This window comes from Amblyomma mixtum, chromosome 7, assembly GCF_055824585.1.
Source record: "Amblyomma mixtum isolate Tamu chromosome 7, ASM5582458v1, whole genome shotgun sequence".
NCBI classification, from domain to species: Eukaryota; Metazoa; Arthropoda; class Arachnida; order Ixodida; family Ixodidae; genus Amblyomma; species Amblyomma mixtum.
The window spans coordinates 3,545,289-3,566,633 of record NC_143018.1 but is presented as its reverse complement, the minus strand read 5'-3'; the positions used below and the strand labels follow the sequence as shown (position 1 = coordinate 3,566,633).

Here is a 21,345-nt window from a genome sequence, read left to right as displayed (position 1 = left end):
AAATGACTAGCAATGGGTTAACCGTGCAGCGTGGAACAAGAAGAAAAAAATGAGAACGCACGGCCTGTTTTGCGCAATTTTCTCTGCGTCCGTCACTGTTGCAGTTATGAAAATGACCCAACCTAACTGTCTTTCGTTAACGTTTCCGTGTGGGTTTGCGCCAATAAATGCCTATTTAGAAGTGAATTATCGGCGTCGCCGCTCCAACCGGTGCATGCGGAAATAAATGAAATATTATGCCGCTAATTGGTGACCCTAATAAATCTGTGTGTAGCAACAATTACATGCCTTCTTAGAAGTCGATAAGACAGCCAGCTTTGAGAGGCTATGACAATGTGAGAAGTGCAGGGCATTGGTGTATTTATACAACTGACGAAAATACGAAAAATGCGTAAAGGCGCATTTACCCTTGTCTAGCAAAAATAATGCGGCCAGTTTCTGTCCTCGCGGAGGCTTAGTGGATGCAGTCTGTGTGCCTCGCTTAGAAGGAACTGTAACGGAGGGAACGAGTTTTTGTGTAGCGGCAGGCACACAAGCACTTTAACTGTGTTCCTATTCGTCTGAAGGTGCTGTCGCTCGCTCAAAATATAGGATTTTGCTGCCGACGTTGCCTACAGCCAAGGAAATTGAAAATTCTTTATTTTTACGCTGTCTCTCTTCGGCAAGTCCCTACGGGATTGATTGTGTCGCCGCTGCACTCTCCAAATGCATCCATGGGATCACAGTTACGGTCCTGGTTAGTGTTTTGAGGACGATGTGTCAAGAGCTGAAGATGGCTGGTTCGCAATCATAATCAGTATGACAGAGACATGAAGGTCCATTGAATTCCGTCCCAGCTCTCTGGCGAAGTGCTTTTATTGTACCAAGCCCTCTGCCGAGGTAAAAAAAAGTGCTTTGTGAAAATGGGCGTCGCCCGAGTGTCGAGCACATCGTAAAGCACGCGGATAGTACGAATCACTCCTTGTGAACCGGCATCACTCGACAACGTACCGCACCAGGTGGCCACCCCTGGCGAGTCTGTCCTTATCACAGTGCCCAGCAGAGCATCACCTTGTCTACGACGGCGGTGAACCAGACGCTGGCGATGCCGGGCAGCGTGGTTCCTTCGGACGTCGGGAAGTGGATTGCGTCCAATCGTGCGCTGCCAAAACCTGGCATCAGAAAAGTATACGCAATCAGGAGCACAGCCACCATGGCACAGATACCGAAACTCTATTGCGGCTTTGAGAGGGAGGATGCTGCTCAGAATATGTATGAGGTCACTTATAGCGGCAGCGTTTCCCAGGAGCGCGAGGTTGTGTCGGCAGAGCTCGGTTAATATACTTCAGGCTGTTCCTGGCTGGCACCTTCCCCGATTCCCCACCGCCCGAAGTTCTGAGGGAGCAATCCAAACTTCCTGTGTGGATTTGGGAGGCAACCAACTCCTCACTAACTGCAGCTGAAATGGATCGCGTATATAGAAAGCTCCCTAAATTTAAATAACCGTGCGCAGACCTAATATTTTCCGAATTTTACCGATACTTAGCTTGGCTTAGCACAATACAGGCTGCAGTTGTGGAGGAAATGAGAAAAGAAAAGCTGCTGCCCTCTTCAATCCGTTGCAGCTATTGAGTTCTGTTTCCTATGAAACCGGGCACTGAATCAACTCTCGATATAGCTACTTGAGGCATCAATTTTCACAGCCGAATGTTACGTTGTATGCTTAGCCGTAAAAAAAAATAGTAAATGAAAACCTCGGAAACAGTATTATTAACACAGACTCCCTTAGTTTACTTAAAGCTCTCCACTCTAGAAATGCAATTAATCCGATGCTCGGTGACATCATACACAACATAACAAAAGCCATCGCTCAAGGAAAAAACATAAAACTTTGTTGGGTGCCGGGTCCCGCAGGAATTAAAGGCAACGAGAGAGCAGACCTCTGCGCTGCGCAGGCTCGTGGCAAGCAAATAAAGAATGTAGATATTCCCTTTAAAGATTCCATGAACTCGGTACATTGTGAAATAAGGAAAAAATGGCAGTCCGCTAGAGACAATGAAGCAAACAACAAACTACTCTTTGTAAAACCAGTTTTAGGAGAATGAAAATCCTGCACCCACCAAGAACGCTTCAAGGAACTCATTATTTGTCGTCTTCGTATAGGACACACGCACCTGACACGCAGTTTCCTACTGACAAAAAAAGATCAACCTATTTGCGAAGAATGCGGAGTTGAAGTTACGATTAACCACATTTTATTCTCTTGTATGAAATTCGAAAAACCAAGGAAAAGGTACTTTACTAAATTTTGTATCGAACACATTCCTTTACATGCTACACTTCTTTTAGGAGATAATGCAATGGTTGGTATATCACGTTGTAGTGACGGCAATCCAGCAGTCAGGAAGACAGCAGCAAAACTTGCAAATGAAGCTGTTTCTTTGGGCTGACTTGCGCCCGCAAAAGAACTGCATCACTCGGTGGCGGCGTAAGCAACAAACGAGCTCGTCAGTCGTCAACTACGAAAGCCCGCCGCTTGTGGTATCGCTCAAGTTATAGCCGGCGAGGAAACCTCCGGATAACTGGTCAAGATCATCTATAGTAGTCGGGAAAAACATAGATGCAGCTCTTCTTGCCTGTGATGAATCGAGATAAGTCCAGTCGCTTCTAGCGTCACAAACAAAAATAACACCCCTTTTCTATGGCCTTGAGCGCGAACGAAAGGCCACTATAGTGATACGTGGCAATATATCACGTGTTTTTAGCTTTCTTCAAGAATCGGGATTTCATAAGTGTCTCTAAATTTTTTTACCCACTAGTATGTTTTAATTCTAATACACCTCAGCCACTTTCTCATGCCTGAGAAGAAGGCTGAAGTTTTAATTTTGGTTGGTTGGGAGTCTCAATATCCTTGTCCAGCCTAGGATAGCTACTGAGGTTTCCCAGCCCCCTTTAAAGCTTATACTAATAGCCATTTCTAAAATTTGTACATGTGTTCAAGAGGTAATATTAACTTCTGAAGGCCTCTACACCAGGGATGACTTTTTACATGTCTATAATATTCAACAAAACACTTTTACAATACCTTTTGTTTGGCGCATGATGGCCTCAGTTGCCTATGCGCCATAAAACCCAACACACCAACCAACCAACCAAACAGTCTTTGTATGCGTATATAAATCCAAATATTCTTGAATGAGCAAAAAGTTTATTATTTAATAACCTGCTCAGCTTAGGCTTCAAAGGTTCATGGTTGGAATCCTGACAGTGCCTTGCGCTTTACTGGGACAGCTGTTGAGCGCCTATTTTTAGATTTCGTGTCATAGCAGTAGTAGCGTGTCGTAGTAATCGTCGGCGTAATCGTTGGGTGCGTTGCCATGGGAACCACTGGGAAGATGGTCACAGTGGAAGGAGGGTATATGACTTGAGCGGAGGAATGCATACCCGGTGGGTGGTTGCCCCAGAACCATCCAGGGGGTGGTTACCTGGGAAGGAGGAGGGTGTCGCCATAGCGGAAGAATCCCCAACTGGAGAGTGGTTGCCATGAAAGGAGGAGGGTGTGGAGAGGGCTTAAAAAGGCACAATAGGTGGATGGTGGCCACGGGAACCACGCGGAGGACAATTAAAATGGAACCAGGAGGAGGCGGGTTAAGATGTTTACCGTGGAGGGAGGAGGGTGTGATGGGAATAGTTTAATGCCCAACCGGAACGGTTACCATCGAAGAAGCAGGCATATGATGAAAGCATGTTCAAAGCTTAACCTTGTTATGTTCTTTGTGGAAGGAGGAAGGTATGGCGAGAGCGTAAGGCGAAACGGGAGGGTGGTGGCCACTCATAAGTACATGCTACCTCGAGAGTAGGATGTAATGTCTATGTATAGTGCATTTGCAATGTAAAGCTTGTTTTGTTATTGCGCCTTTGACTCCGGCCCATTCTCTGTGTTGCGACCGGCGAAAGCTGGGCACCAGGCGACCGTCCTCTTGGTCACTAGGTAGCTTGACTCCGGCTAACATGTCACGACAAGTCGAGAGCAACTCTCAAGGACAGGAACAGCTAACCCCATGCATTCTAAGGGCGTATGAATGTACACACTATTAGGATGCATGTGCCATATTGGGCTGGCCTATGTCCGCACATTCTCTTTGCCAATCCGCGCCAATACTCGGTGTGGAAACTTCGAGCGATTACATCTCGCATATTGTGCAGCATGTGCAGCTTTTGATCTGATGACCTGGTGCTCAGAATAAAAAAAAATGTTAAGGTGCGTGTTACCACCTCTGTTTTGTCATTTGGCTCGAAGCCCATATGATGGATGCATGGTCTTTGCCAAAAGTAACCGTCGACAGGCGGTTTGTTTCTTAGCCGAGTAGCGGAGCACCCATGGCAGCCCTTAAGCTCTGATTTGGTGTAAAGTAAGGTGATTCCTTCTCTTCACGTTTTGACACCTTTCGGTCTTATAAGGGTGCCGCAACGTCTCTGTTATACGGCTGAGAAGCAAAAACCTGTTGCTCGGTCAGTTTTTGTAATGGGGGTAGATACCGAACAATTCTGGAAAAAAGAATTCTTGAGCGGGAATCCGTCTCTGAACGCAATTATTTCTTATAACGTACGATTTTACTATAACAATTAATATATCCACTGATCACTTAATGCCAGTGGTATATTTTTTTATTAACGTTTTTGCTATCGTCAAAAGCGTTTCCAATTGGTTTTGTATGGAAATCTTAACTGTTCGATGCGATCCGGCGCGTTGGCTAAGAGGTAATGGCGCTCGGCTTCTAACTCGGAATACGCAGGCTGGATCCCGGCCATGGCTGTCGAATTTCGATGGAGGCGAAACTCTAGAGGCCCGTGTACTATATGATGTCAGTGCACGGTAAAGAACCCCAGGAGGTCCGGATCCGTTCACTACGGCGTCCCTCGTCTCCTGAGTCGCTTTGGGACGTTAAACCCCCCCTAAACCACAACTGTTTGATGGAATCAATGGAAGCTGTATAAAAGATAGATTTTGCTACATATAAAAAATAATGGACTTCATTATTTACTTCAATATTTCCAGAAGTGTGTCTTACATTTTTCCAATTTGTAAAATTTTTGTTCGTGAATCTTGGACATGTAGAGGGAAGCCCCAGTGTTGTACCATACCATGGGCTGAAAAGGCAATATTCATACCTTGCGTGTTTTCCCGCGATCTTGGGTGGCAAGCCACGAAAGGAGGGCTGGGTCTTGCGACACTGAGGTTGCGGTTGTTGTGTATTTGTCCACGCAGCGATGATGACGATGAGCGCCGTAAGGCTGGCCTTATCTTCGGGATCTGTTGCCTCCTTGTGGTGGCTGCTTTGGTCGCTGCGTCTGGCCTCCTTTCTAAAGAAGGTAAGGTAAAACCTACGCAGCTGATCCTTTTGTGCCAGGCGCTATCTTTCTTGGCGGTGGCTTCAATACACCCAGCCTGATCTCGAATGCGTACTGCCAAGTTATCTCATTCATCCTTCTAAAGGCGCCCACCACTGCCCCAAATAAAAGGACACGAGGGGGAACGAAATCTGTTCTGTAACGATGGATTAAGACAATCTAACCAGAAAATTATTTTCTCCGGAACCCGGCTATTTTAAACTAGAAGGGCCATATATTAAGATATATCTGTAGCCTTCACCGCGAGATAGCACGAATTAATTACGATTTGTACAGTAATTTTTCGGGCTCACAGCCCGAAACCACCGTTCTCATCACAATGGTGATCATGAAATATTTTTTGTCGTGGATCATAGAAGCATTAGCTGTTTAGATGTCAACAGTTTAAATGAAGTTAAGGGGCGCTTTAGAATAAAATTTATTATGCAAGAGTTGCTTTTATTTCTGCCATTTGTGGATGAACAACGTACGCACGTAGAGCCGTGAAGTTTCTACTCCGTTTAAATGCATTTTCTTATTACAAAGCACTTCTTCAGCTCCTATCGGTTGCCTTTTCAAGCACTGGAAGAGTAAACTGTACCTAATGTCAACAGGCTTCGAACACTGCTTCTTTTTCTTCTATTCGTGTTCTACTTGCGGAGGCTTATCAGGGCTAACTTTCTTACACATTCCAAAGAGCGCACGGGTAACTGCGATCTATATGCGCATTCTGCTACGTATCTCCTCGAACGCTTCTGCTGTAGAAAATGTTGCCAATTTGTGAAGACAAAAAAGTGTAAGACGTAACGCGGAGAAAATGAAGAAAAGCTAACCAGGACCATCAAAGGTACTGCTAATTACAGTGCCAGCTGATCGCTAATCCTAAGCGCAACTTTGATGCTACTAATGAATGATGTGTTCAAATGCAAACCGGGCGTTAGTATTCGCCGCATCAGTGAGAGGCTATTGCAATTGATATATGCAAAACCGATTGGCTTGGCATTTAATTAATGGGCCAACACGCGTGTGGAACCATCTTATTCACCCCTTTCTTGAGACGTCTCCTGCTCAGAATTGCAGAGCCCGGCACCATTATCTCGTCTTATCGGCCTCGTCGACTCGGGCTGCAGAATCCTCTCTCTGTATTGGTGATATCGCTCCGCTTCCCGAGCGCAAAACTTTCGGTGCAGGGGGGTTTGCGTTCGCACTGACTTAACGAAATTTTCACGGCTATCCCTTGAAGCGAGTCATGTCCTCCGAATGGCCTCTATCGTTAGGTTACTGCAATACAACAAAAAAATACTCTGTTTTCACTTTAAATGGAGCTTGAAATGTAGAAGGAGTCGGAAAAATAAAGAAGTGCCGGCTCCACCATCTGGTTTTTTGATGTAAAGTGTAATTCGTCGACAGAGTTTTTTTACGCATATTCTGGAGGCTCGTCTAGACAGTTATCACGTCAAGAGGTTATTCATGCACTGATTTCTGGCGTAGATGTCCCGAATTTGAACCACGTGGCGGAAAGATATCTAAATCTATTTTTAAATAAATGCGTCGCTTACTGCTAGACAACAACAAGATACGTAGAAAGAGCGATAGAATAAATTCGCACTAGGAAAAAGTTACAGCTCATAGTCCAATTTAAAGGTACAAGGCTTGGGCACAATTCGCGTTTGCAAAAGGCTTCACAAACATGGCTGCATCGTTAGGAGGGCAAAACCAATTTCGAACACCGCCAGCCTGGAAAGGCGATTTGTGATTTTCCTGAGCAGTTCAGCGGAGTTCCGAGACTTCGATGAATTTTAAACTGCTCGCAGTGCGTGAGTTTAGCAGATGATAATGAGTCGCAGTCCTTGAAGCGACTTTCGAGAGTTCGGAACTGCGTCCAAATGCGACAGAATTCGCGTTTTTCGTGTGACAAAAATGTTTTGCTGTCTTCCGATGACCGCAAGGGTCTGCAATACACACCAACGTACAGTCATAACTATGCCATACTGATCACTACGTTATGCTTTTTGCTTTCAAGAGTGAAAAAAAATTTACCCTTTGGTGTTGGGAGAAAATATGTCGTCTCTATGTCATAGGGGTTGAAAAAAACTGTATTGTAATACTAATTAATCGTATTCTATTCGCAGAGGAAGCTAGAGAAACAGATGAAACTAGTCCACCTAACTACGCCAAAGGTAAGCCGCCAAGTGATGTCTCTTTATGATTTCAATTCAAAGGTTATGTGTACGTCCTCATAGTGTTATTGTGGGTGTGGCTGCAATGCTAGACAAGGCCTTCAAAGAAAGCTTAGTAGCACACAGTGTTCTTTAAAGACAGTCACGAGTTGCGTCGAAGAGTACATTCCACTGCAGTGAGAAATCGCGCACTACGTCCTGAGCCGTTGAAAGGAAATGATAATAAAGAATCAGACCTGAATTTTTATAATAATTCGGAAACAATAAAGCTGAACCACCTCTTCGCTCTAACTGGGCCTGCCAAACCCTCTTGCTCTTTATTCTTAACGCCATCTTGCTACGTTTCCCGCACTTGGTGAGAACTTTTGCGGAATTTCATATTTTAAGTTATATAAGTTACTGTGTATATCCTTCCTGCACCATCTCAGATGGTTGTATTCGGTTAACTACAGCTGATATTAGCTATTCTGACGAGCTTGTTACTTTATATTTTCGTCTTTTTCATTCGGTGCTGCTCTCAATGCACGCAGGGTTTATTACTTTGCCCTCTCAGCTTGCAATAGTCGAGTGTTTCCGACATTGCGATTATCGGCGCCGCTGCAAGAACCGTGGATCATGAACTTACCGGTCGAGCATGCGAGTCCAATCTGATGCTGCTAAAACCGGCGCCGTCGTAGACGTGATGTTTATGATGCCGGTGCTTTAAAATAAGACTTAGCTATTGGACGCTGTATGTTTATACAAGTTTTAGGAAGGCCAGAATCAGTGTAGTTAGGTCTGGTTTATGGGTGTTTAACGTCCCAAAGCAACTCAGACTATGATAAAGGCCGAAGTGAAGGGCTCGGGAAATTTCGCTGACCTGGAGTTGTTTAACGTGCTCTGATTTTGCACAGTGCATGGGTCGCTAGAATTTCGTCTTCATCGAAATTCGACCGTCGCGGCCGGGCTCTGTTTTTTGCTTAGATTGTTTTTCTTCTTTGGAACATTTATTTTTTTTTCATTTATTTTTAATTCGCGTTGAGCCTGGTAAAGCATTGCTGGTCCAAGCATCCTCCCTCTTTCTTTTATGTTTCTTTTTACCTTTTTTTTTAGAGGACCAATAAAAGGGTAAAAGTTATCGATTTCGCGCCTTTCGGGTCAGGCGCCGAGCGCCATAACTGCTTAGGCACCGTGGCTGTGCCGCTATTTATAAAACAGTATTATTTTTGGCACTATTTGGTTTGTGAGCCTGCAGAAAAAATGGTCAAATTCTATGCGTGTGTGTAGTCGAAGCATGGTTGAGGAGTTTGCTAGACCAGATTGTTCAGGGTTATTCAAATAACTATCTCGATATGACACACACAACGGAAGCGAACATACCGAAACCAAGGAGAATGTGGGATGTTTTTTTTAAAATTTTGGTGTTTATTTACAAGTGATTATAAAGCAGTAGAAAATAATCACATGCCGCCGGTGAACCCACGACCTCCGAATTTAGTGTCCAACTGAGCTACTGCAACCGTTGTCCGATGTTCCGCCTCTCGGGGGCATTTACTTGTACTCTAACCGAACATTGAGAGTGTTCTGCAGGGCCACCCTAGTTCGGTTCGGTTATACTACACGTACCGACGCAAAATTCGTTGATCGTGGGTTCGGATCACACCGCCGGCCTGTGGTTATTTTTTCCTCTGCTTCATAATCAGTTACCGTTAAAAAAAACCCCATGTCACTCCCATAAATGAACACTACATATTAGAAAAAAAAGAGCCCGGTTGCTCCTTGGTTTTGGTGACTGTTGACTTCTTTCATGTATGTCACAAAGAGCCCCTATTTTTCCTTCATTTGTCTGCTGAACAGATGCTTGCGCCTGCGTTCTGGCGTCTTGATGTGTGGGAATCATAAGAGGGTTCTCGCTCAGCTTCCACTCTCACCGTTCGATGACGCCCCTACGTGTCACTCGCAGAAGCATAAGAGGGTTCTCACGCAGCTTCCACCCTCTCCGTTCGATGACGTTCTGCGTCACACCTGCGGTAACTCAGGGCGTTCTACGTCCACCGCTTATGAACGTGGGTGGCGCTGATGGACACTCTCAAGGTTAGGTTACTTGTAAACATAAATACCTCCGAAAGCAGAAGATTTGACAGCCATCGTCGTAGCTCAGAGGTAGAGCACCGGACGCGTAATTCGGAGGTCGTGGGTGCTGATCCCACCGACGGCAGGTGCTTGTTTTTTCTTCTGCTTTTCTAATCAATTAGCTTCAAGCGATAACATATTCAGCAATATTCTAAATTGATCAACACCAGAAAATAAATAAGTAAATAAAAAAATCCCCTGTGCCCCTTGGTTTCTGTGGCTGTTGGCTTCTTTCATGTTTATAACGAGCCCCTCATTCCCCTTCCCTTCTTTGCAGTAATAAAGGGCGTTCTACGTCGGCCGAGGGTGGCTCTGGTGAACACTCTCAAGGTTCGGTTAAACTATACATAGATGAAAAACCTCCAAAAGCGCCAGATTGGACAGCCGTCTACGTAGCTCGGTTGGTAGAGAGCCAGACGCGAAATTGGGAGGTCGTTGGTTGTGAAACAATGAATCACTAGTTGTAAAAAGATGTAAGGAAAACATTCCAACCTATCTTTATCATCTCACAAAGTACCCTTGAAGGCGCCTATTCATCACAGTTGAATAGTGTTTTCAAGAAGAGTGTGACAAGGTACGCGACCTCATTTCTAAGATATCGCTTTAAAACTCCACGATTAATGTGAATCTTGTCCGACAGGTGTTTCCCCGAATCTTGTATGCGTCTCTTGTAGTTAACCACGCTGTCGCGTGTGCTATGTTTCCTCACATATGCTTCGTTCCAATTAGACAGCCTAGGCAACATTACATGGAAAATCAGTTACTAAACGCCACACTCTTAAAAAAAAAACACAAATGGGAGCAAATGCATCGCCCTCTAGCGCACACCCAAAAAAGAGGTCTTATTTCCTACGTATAAAAGGAATATTTTATTTTTAACAAGGTGGGTATTTAGGTGTACAAGGAAGTAATTTTTACTACCCACAGGAATGGAGCCGGAAATAGCGTCATGTTTATTTGTCATCATTCAGGCTCATTCTCACAGCCGTGCCAGCGGCTAAAATGGGCAGTAGCTGCTGGGGCCGGCGGCAACCCAACTTGGGAAACTACTCTGCCCTATTGTGGCCCCGCGTCACACTTTGTTTTCTCCGTGTGCAAACACAGCGGCGGCGTAGGCGACGGCAACAGGAGTCGTCTGCTTTTGCTGTACGAGCTCGTTTGGTTGTCTATGTTCGTTGATAAAGGGATCTGACATTAGAATGAACAGCTAAAACTTGAAAAAGATTCGCTTGTGGAGTAATTTTCACGGTCATGCACCGCACTACACTTGACTAGAAACCAGAGCAGACGACATAAGTTGAAAATGACAACACCCCTGAAGGTATTTTGGAGTGGCAGTGTTTGCTTTCATATTCACTTCTTTAAGACTTGGATTTTCATTATGACTCAGGAAATACGTAGCCTCATCAGCTCAACCAAAAACTCAGCGTTGAAACTACGTTTTATAAGTTTCATGTTTATGCAGCACATTATGATCCGCTGCAACATACAGCGAAAGCCACACTGAAAAAAGCTTTGAGAATTAGGCCTAAGCGTGGGCTCTGAAGGGTAGGCGACAGTCACCAAGGAAGTTCAGGTATGGTTAGAAAACTGGAGGGTTCACAAGAGCGGCTGGGCTGTGTAGCTTACTGTAGCGGAGAACCGCGAGAGCCGATATCTTGTACCGCGGCAGGCGCCCGTGAAGGAGCAGAAGTGAGCAGATATCCAACGATGATGGTAAGCAACGGATCGTCACTCACCGCCATTATCAGACGGCTGATCAGAAGGAGAAGGGACACTAGGTAGCAGGGCGTATGGCGCAAAATGGTGTTTTTATTCTACTGGGGACTTCAGCTGAATTGAAACCAAGAAACTCCATTTAAAAATGGCATTTATAAGGAGGAGAATCCTTCTTTATACCCGCATTTTGAGTGAAGGGTGTAAAATATGTCATTTATCGCATTTTATGCGAAGCATATTACTAGAGCTACACTACATCCCGTCGAGCGCGGCGGTGGAGCTACCACCGTGACCACGTGACACCACGTGACCACGTGACACCACGCGACGACATGACGTCACAGCAGAGGAGAGATGGGCTGCCGGCTCGCGCGGTCGGCCGCGGCGGTGGAGGCTCCACATCAGAGGCGCTGCCTGCTGCTGCTGGGGGTACATCAATACAGTCTATAGGGAATGGTGGCGGTGGTGACTAAGGGTGTTTCCAATGTACTTTCCATGGGTGCCAAGAATGCTGTTGTAGCCGGTGCTGGGGCAGCGGTTGTACACTCGGCATTGAATTCATCGATGATCCCGTATATAGGTGCCACGGCAATCCTTGCTACACTTCTAGTGGTTGTATTAAAATAACCAAGTATTCAACCAAGGAAAGCCATGTATTACCAAGTCTAGCCATCAATATGCTTCGCATCTGACTAGGCTTAACCTTAGCTAAGCCTCAGCCATTTTTTACTTTATATAGATGGAGTAAATATTTCCCCATATGGAGTTTAAAGGGTGACGCCAACCATTTAAACTCCCGTTCGGGTTGATACTTGTTTACAGTGTACTTTACACCCGAAATCGACTCGGCCGTGACAGCATCGCTTTCGCATCCAACGTCACGGGTCGGTGTTGGTCTATACTTAAAGGAACCAGCAGAAATGATTAAAACGGTGCTTTATGGTCGAAGAGGGCAATTGGATGGGCCAGCTGGTGCATGACACACAAATCAGCATCGCACTACACCGGACATAGCAAAAGGACACAAAGAATTCAGCGCCGCTGTCTGTGTCTTCTGCTATGCCCCGTCTACTGCGCTGCTAATTTGGCGACTGATTGTGTTGTTGTGTAGATTCGCTTTATTATGTTGTAGCATTAGAGCTTTGCAAGAGCAACTAGCAGAGCACTACTTTTCCGAACTTCGAGGCTTCTTTCGCAGGTGGGCCAAGCCTTTCAGGCAATAGTGATCCGAAGGTGACGACAGGTGAGTGGTCTCTCATATCAAATGTGTGCACTACCATGGTGTGCCAAGAAAAAGAGCTACCTGTTGATTAACTTACTTTTACTCTGCATGAAATACTACTCTGACTACAAAATAAAAATACGAGGAACTTTAGCGGCTAAAGTGGTGAAAGGCGAAAGCCTGAGTGTTGCATTCTGCTACGCGATTGTTCACTTCACATTTTGTTGGTGCATTAATTAACTGCCAATTAATGACGCTTAATCTTCGCCTTTAGGAGTGGAACGCGACAGCGTGTTGTAGCGCTGCCAGAGAGTCCACGGAATGCCACCACCCGTTCGGCGCGATGCGTTGCCCTTTGAACGCAACGCTTTTTGAGGAAAGGAAATGGGGCTGTAATTCTCTGTCGTCTCGGTGGACACCTGAGCAGCACGGTACAGGTAGCGAGGAAGTGTGAGTGAAAGAAGAAAGAGGGGCCGTAGTGAAGAAAATGAAAATTGTATTTGAGGAAAGGAAATTACGCATTAACTGTCTCACATATCTCAGTAGACACTAGTCGAAAATTGTATTTGAGGAAAGGAAGTTGCGCAGTAACTGTCGCACATATTTCGGCGGACACCCGTCAAAATTCGCGCGTGGTGACGTCACGATAATTTGGACCAATCTGAAACGCGGACAAATACGCCTTGCTCGTCGGTAAATTGGTTTTTGAGGAAAGGAAATGTATCTGTCTCTCATATCTCGGTGGACACCTAAACCTCGCCGTAACGGGAAGGGAGGAAGATGGGAGTGAACGAAGACACCGTATTCACTAGACGCACCTTTGTTCATTCCAAACCATCGAGCTGGCATGGCGGAGTGGTAGCGTGCTCGACTCGTACTCCGGAGACAGGGGTTCGATTCCCAAGCTCGGCCAATTTCTTACTCGGTTTTATTTATTTATCTGGTCTGACTAGAAAGGTTAATTGGACTAATTGGTTAAGTAAGCAATTAACTAATCTCTGTCAAACTTACTTGGAGCATCACTATACGATCCCTTTAATTGGTTGCATGGTTAGTAGCCAAAGTACAATTGGCCCCGTTTGAAATTCGCGCACTGTGACGTCACGACAGTTTCGACCAACTGAAAAGCGTGACATTTCTGTCGACAGCTCCTGCTTACAACGATGAGGCATTAAAGGCTTCCGCCTTAAAAGATGCTAGCCTTGCGCAAGGGGCATTCAGTAAATCCTCACATTGCATCATCTTTGCACCTAATGGTTACATGTCGAGGAGCTTTCTTCCGTGTTTCGATCTCGCTTCGCGCTGTGTAAAGAAAGTGGGTAGGTAGCATCGCTTGGTACAGACACTACGTCGAGCATTTTACCGTAATTATTCTTTTATAAGATCGGAATCAGCGTTTACAAGTGTTTATAAGGGCGTGAAGAATATGCGCAGGGGACGTGCGCCATATAGCCTCATCTCGGCACATCCTGTTCTTTGCAAGACAGACCGTGGGCTGGTCGCCGAGCAGGAGTGATTACTGTGGACGTGTGCAGAAAATTGGAAGACACGGGTGTCGTAAACAAGAGTGTGCAAGTTCTTCAGGTTGCTACAGGTTGCTACGTGCAAGTTTTTCAGGTTGCATCAGGTTGCTACGGGTGACACGAAAACATCCACTCTTGTTCTTGTTAGGTTTCATGTTCCACCGTTGACACCATTTGGAGATGCTACTAATATCTGATTGTAAGAGAGATATCGCAGTAGTTGTTTATTTTACGACACACATAACAATCATCCTCAAAGACACAAACGAATGAACTAAGGTTTGCTGCCGAGCCATTTATGCATGCGAGGAAAGGCAGGAGTCCAGAGAATTAACCCCGGACGCAAACCGGAATCAACTGGGGAAAACTGAGAGCCAATATTAGCGCAAAGCTTTGTAATTGGTATTTGTTTTTTCTTCGAAGCTGCTCGCACGCATCTTCACCGCTTTACTTGTGATGCAAAACGCGACCAGATTTGTCTCGAATGATCACTCCCGGGCGGAACTGATTCCACGTTGCTCCATTGTTCCAAACTGTTGTAGTTACTTTGCACGCCGCATCCGTTGTCAGCTTTTTTCTTAGCATGGCCACCAGCGGCAGCCGTTCTGTTCGGCAACCGCCGAGCACGCTTGTAGCTACGCCGCCGCCAAATCATCCAGATCTTTGTGGGCGCTAGTCAGCCCAATAAAGAGTTTCTAATACCCGAGATTAGAAGCATCTTTTCTGTAGGCTACATCACGAAATAGTTTTAGGTTGATTATCAGCATCGAAGGTAGAGTGGGGTTAAAGATGAGTCCTCAGGATTTTTAAACGCTATGGCGTTCGCTGGTGATACACAAAATACGCCTCCCATCGAAATACGCCCCCGAGAGAATTTCGTCGATTAGGCGAACGAAGGATAGACTTTTTCTTGCTGGAAGTCTTTATGAACTGGCTAACCACTGGTCATTGCCTTATTCGTCACCGTTATTAGCGGAATGAATGTGTTAGTGAGCAAAGAAACCAGTTCTTTAAAGAGATTCTATACCTCGCGTCAAGCCAGTGTTGAGACAACCCTAGCAAGTAGTTATTAAAGAAGGCAAAGCTCTTGATTAATAGCGATAAAATCTGTTATAACCCCTGAGGGGTTTTAATTGTCTATCGCGAGTATAGGGGCAGAAATATTCAGTTCCAAATGAAACAATGATCGATCGCTTAACGCCGGAAGGTATGAAAGACAAATGACGATGCCTTGGGACATAGTTAACAATAGACCTAACACACTTGATGACGATGACGCAGTTTTGCTTTGTTCATTGAAAAGTTGTGACAGGCTAAAATTGGCACACATTTGAAGAAAGTTGCTGCATTCCGTCGAGAAAAGGTTAGGATAGCAAATGAATGTGACCACATGATAGACGGGTAGTTGAACTAATAAGCTGAAGCTGTTCCTTATACAACTTCTATGTTCGTAAGTTGACCTGTTGTAACAGAGATGAGCACCATACAGTTTTTGAGACCGCGTGACCGCGGTTAACTTCGATATCCCCGCGGAGCAAAAGCAATTGACAGCACGAAAATACTGAGCGAACAAAGAGAATAACACTCCTCGGGGACAGCAATCGGCAAACGTTAATGAAACTTTTTGCATGGAAGGTTTGAAGGCTACTAACCGGGATGAACAAACGCATGCTATAAGCAAGCCGCACAACGATGCTGTTCCCACGACGACTGAAACCTTCGGCTTCTCGTAAGCCGCTTTTATCTCGGAACATTCCTGACATCATTGTCGATGCCGTGACCTTGAACGAAGGAGCGATTGTCGGGGTCGGATGCCAGTTCAGCGCTAAGGTCAGGGTCGTGAACATTTTTCGCAGAAAATCCCCTTCCTTCTGAACTATGGTAAAGGCTGGCACCAGTTCTAGCGCAGATCGAGTGAGGTACAACAATATTTAGTAAAGATACGAAGTGAAGCAGTGATAAGACAGGACTAGCTCAAATGAAATACATTTCGGGAAAAGCCATTACAACAGTTAACTGCTGTCCATCATCTTCAGGCAGCGATAGTGAGGCGATGATGTGAAACAAGGACCTTATTGTTCAACCACATTGATTTTTCGTCGATAAAGCTGCCACAGATTACAGATCGCCTTTTATCAGGCTGACAGGGCGGTCTCAGGCGGAAATGAAGGAAATTCTTAGGCACGAGGAACGGAAACAGAAACTTAATAGGTAGCGTCGGTTGAATCGGGCGCCTACTCACAACTGAGATACTGACACCAGGACGATACCACAATGCAGGTATCACCATCTATATGTCAATTTGTAAGGCGTTATGCCCTTCCAGAGATGCATTTCATGTTTATTCACGACTGACCGCAAAATTTATTTTTTGTGCGATTACATTCACCATTCCCTGACGCCACTGCCCCGACGGGACCAGCCTTTCCATTAGAAGGATACTGCGTCCCCGTACAGACATCGGCAACTGCTGTATGATTGTGCGCCGATGGGCTCCACAAGCGCGGGGGTATTGTCTACTGATTATGGCAGAGGTACTAGAATGAATACGGCTATCTTCGAAGAGAGATAGTATTTCCGCGAATGTTTGTAGTGCTTGTTTGTTCATTCTTCAAAGCTGTATTTCTGCTTGTGGTGCAAGACGCGACGAGATTTATCTCCACTTATCGCATCCAGGCGGAGTCGATTCTACGTTGCTCCAGAACGTTCTAGTAACTTCAGCTATCAGCTTTAAACTGAGCACGGCCGAGAGCGGCGGGAATTCTTTTCGACGACCGCTTCACTAGCGTCGTACGAAAAGAAAAAAAGAGCGGAGGCCCTGCTGCAGTCACGAATTCAACACCCAAACGAGACTGTGGCTGCGAATGTGGTAGAAGTGAAACGCCTTTTCAGGCGCGTCAAGCCTGACATGAATGAGGAAAAGAACCTCACCTTACTGATGCGTGCTTAAAGGAGCAACTGTTGGCTGGCCTGATTCGGTATCCTCCAAAAACCGTCGAAGAGACCGTAGTCGAAGCTTCGACCATCGAAAGGAACCTTGACGCCCGGACCCGTCAGTACAATCGAACACTTGAAGTGCTGATGACAAGATCCCCAGATGATGCCCCTGGGTCAGGGATAACCTGAGAGATTCAACATTCGAAACTGCTCGCGATGATCATCGCCAACTGCTTCCAGCCCCTACACAGCAGACGCTGCAGACCCAGGTGTCATCGCTCACCGACACAATCCGTGAGAAGTACAGCATGCATTTGGCTCTCCGTCGCCGCCGGAACCAAAGGAAGCCAAAGCCATGACCTACGCCGTCGCACACGCAGTCTCGTACTCCGACGAGACCCCACAAGCCCTCTTCGACGGGAAGCACACCTACAGGAACGACGGCACATCCCTCCGGCAAGCCCATCTTACGGGGTACAAGCTTGGGCGAGTTGGTGATGGTTGACTTGCCACATAGCGCTAAAAAGACACGGACACAAGGGAGGCACACAGGACGGGAGAGACACAGGACGGACAGCGCCTGTCCTGTGTGTCTCTCTTGTGTCCGTGTCTTTTTAGCGCTATGTGGCAAGTAACCCACCTTACGAGCGACGCAAGCGCTCTGGGAAATGCGATTAATGGAGGACTCCCGACAGCCGCCCCCTGCGTTTCCATTGTTGCCATGCAGGGCGCATACTTCGCCACTGCCCGCACACACACATTGGCCTGCGGGGTTTCGAGATCGACTCCTCGCGACCACTTCCCGGCCGGCGATCACGGGAAATCGACGACAACCTGTGCACAAGGGAGTATGTGTCTTCATGCCGTCTGTCCGGCTTGCCGTCGCCGTCCAGCACACGTTTTGCATCACGAAGCCGCAGCCACACTGTGGCTGTCCGAGGAAGGTCTCCTAGCCCCGGTAGAGGAAGCTGAAACAACCTGGGTCGCTGGAGGAAAGGACGAATATCCTCCAACGACCTTGTCCTATGAAGACGCCGCACCCACTGCGCCTATGCCACATACAAACAGGAGCTCAGCCATGACGCTATCTGACTTGACAGTGACGCCGCCGCCGAGTAAAGCATCCATGACACGCCCTACCCATGGTTCTCATGCCCGACGAAGCCGTGACCAGACGCCAAGGACGACGTGCAACGCAAGAGCTAGGACATCGGACTTGAAAGTGTGGCTATCGATGGCTGTACAGTTACGGCTCTAGTTGACACAGGAGCCGATTATTCAGCGATGAGCGAAACATTCGCTGCTCAGATGAAAAAGGCCACAACCGCTTGGGGCGGCCCAAAGTCCGCACCGCAGGAGGCCACCTCATTACTCCATTGGGACGATGCACAGCGCGAGCGAACGTCAAAAGACATACTAATCCCGTGAAATTCGTTGTGCCACAGCAATGTTCCCGCGAATTGATCTTGGGTGTGAATTTTCGTAAGGAGCATCAGGCGATCATCATCCTGCAATCCAAGTTAATCATGCTTTCGACGAATGAGGTCGTCCCTTCAAAGACAACCATGGAGAAGCATGTTGCCCTGAGTATCAGGGATGAACAAGTGGACGTCGCACCCCGATCAAGCGTTATAGTCACCTTAGGTGCCACTGATGCACGAAACAGAAGATCTCACCGAGGGGAACATGGAGTTGACCCTAGAGCGAGGAATCGGCATCGCTAGAGGCATTGCTCATTTTCGGAATGGACAAGCTGGCGTGCTGCTGACGAACTTCAGCCATCAATACCGGCACGTTAACAAGGGAACGACGACTGCTTTCTTGGACGAACTATCCGATCTTCACGACGCCTTTGCCCTCTCCGAACGAGTTCCAGAAGATTCACCTAATCAGGTTCACAAGCATATCTGCGACATCAAATCAGCCCAGTCCCGGAACACACAAGACCAGATCCGCAATCTGCTTCGAAGCTACAGCGAGTGTTTCTCCTCATCGCCCAAAGTCCGACAAACTCCGATTGTCAAGCATCGCCTTGTAACTGACCTGTACTCCGGACCTTCTGACCAGAGCCCCTTCCATTTGTCGCCGCGAGAACGACAAGCCATCCGGGACCAAGTGCATGAAATGCTTCGCGACGACGTCATCCAGCCATCAAACAGCCCCTGGGCAGCGCCGGTTGTTCTAGTGAACAAGAAAGACGGCGCGCTCCGATTCTTCGTCGATTACCGCCGGATGAAAGCATAACGAAGAAGGGCGTCTACCCTCTCCCCCGCATCGTCTACTCTGCGCATATTATCAATCATTTGTAAAGAACTTTCCGGGCATTTCTGAGCCTTTGACCCAACTGACAAGGGCATACGTGCCATATAATTGACAAGCGCCGCAAGCGGAATCCTTCAAGGAACTTCTGCGCCATTTACAGTTCCAACCCACCCTCGGGCACTTTGATGGAAACGCCGAGACTCAAATTCATACCGAAGCAAGCAGTGTGGTCCTCGGCGCCGTCCTCGTTCAAAAAACCGACGGACTGGAGAAATTAATCGCATACGCTAGCCGTTCACTGTCCAAGGCTGAGGCTAACTATTCAACAACTCAGAAAAAGTGCCTTGCCATCATCTGGGCTACGTCGAAATTCCGCCCCTACCTGTACGGACGACCGTTCTAGGTGGTCACCGATCAGCACGCACTGTGATTGCTCGGCAGTTTGAAGAACCCCTCCGGCCGCCTCGCTGGATGGAGCCTGCGGCTCCAGGAGTTTGACGTCACCGTCCTTTACAAGTCCGGACGCAAGCACTCTGAGGCAGACTGCCTGTTACGAGCCCCTGTAGATGCACCACCGCCGGACGACGATGAGGACGCCTTCCTGGGACCCATCAGCTACAGCTCTTTTGCATAGCAGCAACGCTCAGACCCTTACCTAAAACGCCTCATCAAGTACTTGGAAGGCAAGGTTTCTTCACCTCCCGCTTCGTTCAAGCGAGGATTGCTTTCGTTCTGTGTGCAGAATGTTGTCCTCACGAAGAAGAACGTCGCCGTCACGGATTCAGTGAAAAGCTTTTGCGCTACTATTTCGGTCCATACAAAAGTTTTCGCCGGCTATGTGAACTGGACGATGAAGTTTTTCCTGAAGAAGTGACTGCATCCTAGCGACGCCGCTTTGGACCAGAAGTGTTCCCTGTCATCCATCTAAAGCCCTGTTATACGCGCTAAAGTACGCTGTGTTTCCTCACTCAGTGTTTATTTTTTCACAATCCGTTTTATTTATTTGTAGTTGCCTTATGTTTTAAAGCATCGGTTCAATGTTTTTTTGAGAGGGGAGTACTGCCGGGAATTCTTGTAGTGCTTGTTCATTCTTCAAAGCTGCCGGCACGCCGCTTTATTGATTTGTTTGTGATGCAAGATGTGATCAGACTTATATCTATTGGTCGCATCTATGTGGAGCCGATTCAACTGTTGTCCCAGAGTGTTCTAGTAACTTTGCATGCTTTATCTATAAAGTTCGCTATCAGCTTTGAACTGAGCACAGCCGAGAGCGGCGGGAATTCGTTTCGACGACCGCCAAGCACGCCTGTTCCTAAACTGCCGCCGAGTCATTCAGTTGTTTGCGGGCGGAAGTCCACACAAATTCAATAGTTTCGTTTGGAACCCATTCTCGCTATTTTCCTTCTCGCCGGACTGCAGTCACCACTACGTGACGGTATGGTATAGGGGCTTTAACGTCTGAAACTGACATGTGGTATGATGTAACACCGCAGTGGACGGCTGCGGATTAATGTCTACCATCCATAGCGTTCCTTACCATGCACTGTACACGGGCGCCTAGCCTTTCGCCTCCAGGAAGACGAGGCTGCCGCAGCCGGGATACTGCGTTCTCGGGCTAAACAGCCGAGTACGCTGATCCCTGGGCCTTGGCTGCGGAATCGAAGACAGATAGTCCCGCTCATTAACTGAGGCGCCGCCATTTTTTACTCGGAAAGTTTTCTACAGTGAACTGTTGGCTATCTAGGATCGCGTAGAGTTATGATTTTCGCTGTCAGGAGTCCACTTTAATCCCCGCTAGCCACTTGTTAGAGGCATTTGCGCCGATTTTGTGAAGCAACAGTTCTGTTGTATTTTTCACTCAGCTGCCTTGGAAGAAGAGCAGTATAGTCAACCGTGCGTCTCCAACTATTTCAGGCACGTGTTCGCCGCAATCCAGACACGGGAAATACGAAACGGACATGATTTCGAGAAGGTTAGAGGACACTCTGCCACAAACACTGTCGAAACAACGCTCCTCCGT

The 21,345-nt window shown here is 46.9% G+C and overlaps 1 pseudogene; it reads right to left on the bottom strand.

The window, feature by feature from the left end:
• LOC149334819 (uncharacterized) overlaps positions 1-21,345 on the bottom strand; it is an 81,802-nt pseudogene that overhangs the window by 52,588 nt on the left and 7,869 nt on the right.